We start from the raw sequence: 6,834 nt of genomic DNA on the forward strand, positions 1-6,834 counted from the left end.
TAGGATCTGAGAATGTAGGGTTGAATCTGAATGCAAAGAAAATGCTGTATGAATTACAAAAGAATAAATACAGCATATCATGTTCTTAAAATATTCAGTATGGACCAAACCCTTGATGAATGATTGAAATGCCTCTTTCCCATTTCTAACTATTGTCATTGTTTAAAATGAAATTCAAATTACATAGCGTAAAACATTCCCATTTTAAGGATAATGAAATTGCTCAGACATGTATATATATATCATAAATACCTATCTGTATAAGCACAAGAAAGGGGGTGATCTGATAATTTATAACTGATAGGTGAAAATAAGTGTATCAATCAAGAAATGGAATCAGGTATATCGTGAGATTTAATAAGCAATCTAATCTTTTGGTTATCGATGTATTACTGTAACGAACAGAAGATTCTTGGGCAGGCACCGGGAATCGAACGTGGGTCTCCAGCATGGCAGGTGAGAATTCTGCCTGCTGATTCACCATCACACTGCCCAGATTATATTTTTTTCATTATTCTTTCATTTTTCTGGGACAAAGCTTTGTTAATCTGTTCAAGCACATATATTTCACTTGAATGAAGAAGTATGGGGATTTTTCTCCCAGAGTAAGAACAGGGAAAAAAAATCCCAAAGCTAGAAAACACTAAAGAAACACCACACTTAAAGTGAAACATTTTTAAATAGACAGCCTTGAGAGAATTACTGAGATGACTCAGAACAGTAACCAAAACCTCATGAGATGCTATTTGAGTTTCTAGAGTAGAGAGCTGGAAGACTCATCACTTATTTTCTTATACAAGGATAAAAACTGGGGAAACTGCAAATTTATGGCTTTTCTTATAAGTGTTCAGCAATTAAGCATGCATTGAAGATGACTAACACTTAAATTGAGAGGGACACAGATGCCACCAGGGAAAAACGGGAAATCACATTGTTGCTTATCTGTAGCAAAAAGCACCCTTAAACACTTTAAAAACCTGTGAAAAGATTGAGAATTCAGTCAGAGATTTTAATGCATTGCTAAATGCTGAATGTAGGATGTCAGGAGAATATGAAAACTCTAGGGGTCTAGAGATTGAGATTTGGGCTCCATCCACAGCAAACTTGAAGCACAGCGTAATACCTGGCTAGATTAAAGCAAAAGTTCACACTATAAAAGAAAAGCCATTTTCAGCCTCAAGCATAATAAAATAAAATTACCTCAGTGCCAACTGTCTTCAACAATTTAAAATTCTTTCCAGAAGAACTAATGAGACATACTTAAAGTAGAGATTTAGCAGTCCAAATAAACCAAGTAATCATCAGACCTGGAATCTGGTATGACAGACATTTGAACTGTCAGGGAAATTTAAATTGTAAAACCATGATTGATATGCAAAAGACTAATGGAGGAGATAGATAGTATACACAGTTTGATAATTATAATTTAAACAGAGAACTGGAAACTGTAAGACTAAAATGGAAATACTAGAAATAGAAAAAAATTGCATAATGTCATGAATCCACAAATAAATATCACACAGAATAGTTTCACCACTGTAAAAACATTTTTCCCCAATTCAGTTACTCCTCTTTCCCAAACCACTAACAGCCGCTGATCTTCTTAATGTCTTCATAATTTTGCATTTCTCAGGATGTCAGTGTATGTAGGCCTTCAGTCTGTCTGTAAAATGTAAATGAGATTTACATTTTAATCACTATAGAGTATCCCAGTGTTGCTCCACAGATTTACTTTTTGTTTGTTTGTAATCTATTCCTCTACCGAGGGACATAGGAACTGCTACTAGTTTAGGTGATTATAAATTAAGTGTCCCTGAGAAAATTCACATACAAGTTTTAGTGTGGACTTAAAAAATTACGATCTCTTAATTTAAAATTTGATAAAAGTGTCTATAATGCTTGTACAGACTCATTTTATGGATTATAAACTTGATTGTTGATGCCTGATATTCACTCGTCTCTGGGAACATAGTCATTATATTGAAAATAGATTTTTTACAGTTGCTCAGGGATGTGGTAAACGCCAATTGGAAGATATTTCATTTCTAATTATTTTCAATTGAAATGTACATAGATTTTAGTACAATATTACCTTTGGAGAAAGACACGATTTTTGATGAGATTTTATCAGTGATATAACTATGACACAGGAAAATGGTAAATGTCAACAAATATATTTTGCAGATTATGCATTCCACATGAGCTTTTATTAAAAATGGAAACCCATTGCTTTGGATTTAAATATGTTGTTTATTTTGGCTCAGTGAAAAACTTTATGGCCTTCAACAAAAAGTTCTGCTGTTACTTTCTTTTTTTATATATATTTTTATTGAGAAATCTTCACACACATACATTCTATATATAGTGTGCAAGCAATGATTCACAATAGTATCACATGGTTTTGTATTCATCACCATGATCATTTTTAATATACTTGATCACTTCAGAAAAATAAATAAAAAGAAAAAACTCATATCATACAGCTTGCCCTTTCCTCTCATTGACCACGAGTATTTCCATCTACCCAATTTATTTTATCCTTTACCCCCCAATTATTTATTTGTTATTTATCTATATTTTTTTACTCATCTGTCCATATCCTGGATATTAGGAGCATCAGACACAAGGTTTTCACAATCGATCACACAGAAACATTGTAAACATTTTATCTTTATACAATCCTCTTCAAGAATCTGTGCTACTGGAAATACAATAGACTAGCCAGCCAAAAAGATGGGTTCATAAGGCAGAGTTAATGGAAATTTAGGGAAGAAAATGGACTGATTCGAATCAGCAATTTGAAAAGTGTGGCAGACGAATTTAATGACAGTCTGAGATTACCACATTATTTGAAGAAACATAGGATTTCACATTAGAGAAGTGTCATTCTTGAAATAGTCATAAGGAAGATGGTTTTAAGTGTGTGGAGAATGAGGGAAAGTACAATTTGAATTGCAGCAATAACTAGGAATATGATGAGAAGAAGAGACATATTGGAGGGGTTATTATCAAACATTATTTAGGAATTTGCAGTAGAATTTCTCACCTCAAACTTGTCTACTATCTGGATTCATGGCTTTTACAATATGAGGTTCCATATTTGTTTTGCAAACCATGACATCTTGAGCCAGTTAATTTTGGAGTATCAATTTAAACATATGTGAAGTATAAATATTAATATTTACCTTTGTGATGGGTTATGAGTTTCAAATCTGGTGAGAAAAATTATTAGTGAATTCCAAGAGTATATTGGTGAAGTCTAAGGTATCATTATTTTTTGTTTCTTGGACTTAGGAGTAACATTTTTGGAACTCTAAGAAAATGGCACAAAGCATTCACCACATAAGAGCAACTAACTTCTACTCTTTTGTGCCTGAGGGAGATTTTTCAAGACTGTACTTCAGGTTCCAACTAAAAACTATAAACAGCCATGGATTACAGAGAAGATTGCCCATTCGAAGGCAGAGTGCTTACTCGTCTGCACATGTGCTCGTCTTCATCATTTACATGGACTATGTATAACTGATGTTGCTCCACATCTGAGGACCTGGTAAGTTCAAAACAAAGTGCACAATATCATAGAATTATTATCATCTTTTTAGCATACATCTTATTTTGTCTGTATGTAGGAAAAAATTACCTATCCCTTATCTATAGAGCTCTATTTGCCCCTTGATATCTGTTTCAAAGGTCAAATGACATTACTGATATTTTAACATCAAGTCACTAATCACCAAAAAACCATTCCCACAGTTATTCAAAACATTCGAAAACAGGCAAGAAAAAAACCCAGGAAATTCAGAAGGGGCAAGAAGCCCTTGTTTATACAAAGAAATATGCCACAAATGGCATCAAGAATTTTCATAGCCTCTGTCCTCTCATTTTCCAATCTGATGAGAGAAAGTACATAAATGGAATCATAAGATACTGTAGACTCACAAAGAGTTCTTCAGCGAATTCCAAATATAGAATATATTCACTTCATTCCCTAAGAATATTATGGGCATCGTTTTGCTTATAAACACAGGCTTATTGTTCAAGAAAAATCAGGTGACATTAAAAAACAACTATATATTGATACTGAAAATTTTCTAAGTTAGTAGCTACTGTAAAAATGTAAATGTGTCATACAGTGGTCAGTAAGTTACATCTGTCAGCAGAAGGCAGAGTAATTAAGCACATGTGCTTTGTATTCAGATTATTTGAATACAGCCTTTACTTAGTGTATCATTGACATTGGACACATTTCTTAATTCTTCTCAACATTGGTTGTTTCATCTATAAATTGCAGAGGTTAAAATAAATGCCTCATGGGAAATTTGCAAATAACAACTTAAACACTTTACTGTGAAATGGTAAATTCAGTACAGCCAGTAGCAATAATTAAGAATAGGTCAAACATTTGATTTATTGGGGTTAAGTGACATATAATGATCAATTCTGGACACCTAAATTTACTTTTGTAAGTCAGGAAGGCATGAAACAATAGGGACATTTAAGTTTAATTTTGAAATGTGTAAAATGTTGATTAATCAGAGAAGAAATTATGAGCAGAAAGATGTTGCCTCAATCAAAGGAATTCTAGGTATAGAAAAACATACTGAAATGGGTAAAATTCAGGATCATGTTATGCAAAAAAGGTTTATAGCATTAGAATGCCTTTTTCCTTTTCTGTGCAGATGGAATCTTCTAAGTTATCCCTAGGATAAGTGTGTATATGAGACAATCACTAGCATGAGGGTGGCAAGCTGTGTCACTAAGGCTAAACTAAAGCCAAATATTTCTGTGTGCCTGGAATCTGTGCGAGAGAGCTAAAGGACAGGGCCATAGTCCTGTATAAAATGATCAATGATATTGTCTTTACAGAAATCCATGAGGACCCCTGGAAGGACTTCTAGAAATGGAGCCAACCAAGAAAGATAATTGAACTTGGAGCAGACTCTGCTGCTCATGATGGTTGTATAATGCAGGGATTTGTAGGTGATGACATAGTGATCATAGGATATGGCTTAATAAGAAAAACTCTGTTGCTCCAAATAAAATGTATGGAAATAATTGAACTTCAAAACCATTAGAGATAATTGCATTGTCTTTTGTTGCTATGCTGGTGAGGAATTTAGGAATACAAGTTGATATCACTGAGATATCTCAAAGGGAAAAGTTTCAGAGAAAAGTACATGGGTGGTTTAAGTTGGGAATCAGGGAGAGTGAGGGTGATAGTCAGGTTTCCTAAGATATAAAATACATAGGGCATAAAAAAAGTAAGAGCAGAAATTACCAGTTTGAATTATTTGTTGACTCCAGCCAGCAGAATGCTCAGTAAGGTTTTTATATTTTATCATGGACGTATCCAAAGATCTAGAAAGAAAATTACAACTCACCCCAAACCTTTCGTTTTTAACAGTCTATTTTGAAATGGAATCTGAAACGCCAATGAGCCAATACAAAATTACTTTAAAAATAATGTACAGGGTGGGAAACAGTGGCTCAGTGGCAGAGTTCTCACCTGCCATGCCAGAGAACTGGGTTTGTTTCCCGGTATGCACCCATGCGAAGAAATAAAATAAAATAATATTTAAAAATAATATACACAGGCTAAACAGTGCAATAGTTGTCATTATACATCTTTCCAATTTGATTTCAAATCACATGTTTAGTTACTGTACTAGACTACTCCTTTTTACTATAATTCTCTGTAGTTATCATGCAAAGAGTTGCCCTATTCTTGGCTATATATGTTTCCCAGATTTTTCAAGCACCTCATTTTCAAATATTCTGAGCAAATGTCTCATAATATCTTTACGGGGTAAGAAAAAATTATTGTTCACTCAGAAACATTGTGATTTTACTTATTTTTAGTTCTCAATATTCTATGGTTGCTTTTATCAAACCTGGAGGGAAAAAACACCTTCACTTAATTAAGCTTTATGTGAAAACATATTCATTGGTCATGTATAATTTGTTGTAAGCCAATGTTAAGTGCTCTTTAAAAACCCTACCATATATGCTATGCTGTTAACAAATTAGTTTATAAACCCATTTCTTCTCATGTTTTTGTTCTGTAAAGCAAACAGATTCTGCATTCACATTGTCAGAATAAGGTAATTTAAGTTATAAGATGACAATCATTTTCCTTATTTAAAGAAAAGTAAACATTTTTTATTGTGAAATATTATAGCATATATAGAAATAAAACAATAAATTTTAAAGTACATTGTAACAAGTAGTTATAGAACAGATTTTGTTTGGTATGGGCTTCAGTTCCAACATTTTAGGTTTTTCCTTCTAGTTGCTAACAAAGCACTGAAGACTAAAAGAATATTAATATAACAACTCAGCAGTCATCACATTTGTTAAATTCTATCTTCTCTGTTATAACTCCTTCTCCTTTGATCCCTCTCCTCATCTTTAGGGGTATTTGAGCTATGCCCATTCTAAATTTTCCAGGTTGAAATGGGTTGTCAATAATAAGGAACAGAAGTATGAAAATAGATAACGTTCTTGGAGGCGTTGGCCCCTCTGCATTTCAGGTTTTATCTGGCCTAAGAAGCCATCTGGAGGCTGCAGGTTTCTAGGAAGTATTCATAATGCATGAACCTTTTGAACAATCTCAAAAAGAGACCTCAGTTTGCTTTAGGGTTGACAGGAATGGTTTTGATCTGGGTTTGGCAAACCTTAGTAAATAGTAATATCTAGCTGAATCTTGCAAAAAAAGTAGCCTCCAGAATAGCCTACAAATCTACTTGAATTTTCTTAGCTACTGCTATCTTAGTTTGTTATATTTCTTTTTGCTCTTTGTCCAGGAAGACATCGTTGGTCCCACAGTGTTAGGGC

The 6,834-nt window shown here is 33.6% G+C and overlaps 1 long non-coding RNA gene across 3 annotated transcripts in view; it reads left to right on the plus strand.

The window, feature by feature from the left end:
* LOC143690040 (uncharacterized) overlaps nt 1-6,075 on the plus strand; it is a 30,239-nt gene extending 24,164 nt beyond the window's left edge. For all 3 annotated transcript variants that reach the window (XR_013178991.1, XR_013178989.1, XR_013178990.1), the window contains 2 exons: nt 3,295-3,550; nt 4,867-6,075. This is a non-coding gene — a long non-coding RNA (uncharacterized LOC143690040). The remainder of the gene's footprint in view (nt 1-3,294; nt 3,551-4,866) is intronic.
* Nucleotides 6,076-6,834: the final 759 nt, after the last annotated feature.

This window comes from Tamandua tetradactyla, chromosome 7 (assembly GCF_023851605.1).
Source record: "Tamandua tetradactyla isolate mTamTet1 chromosome 7, mTamTet1.pri, whole genome shotgun sequence".
NCBI lineage: Eukaryota > Metazoa > Chordata > Mammalia > Pilosa > Myrmecophagidae > Tamandua > Tamandua tetradactyla.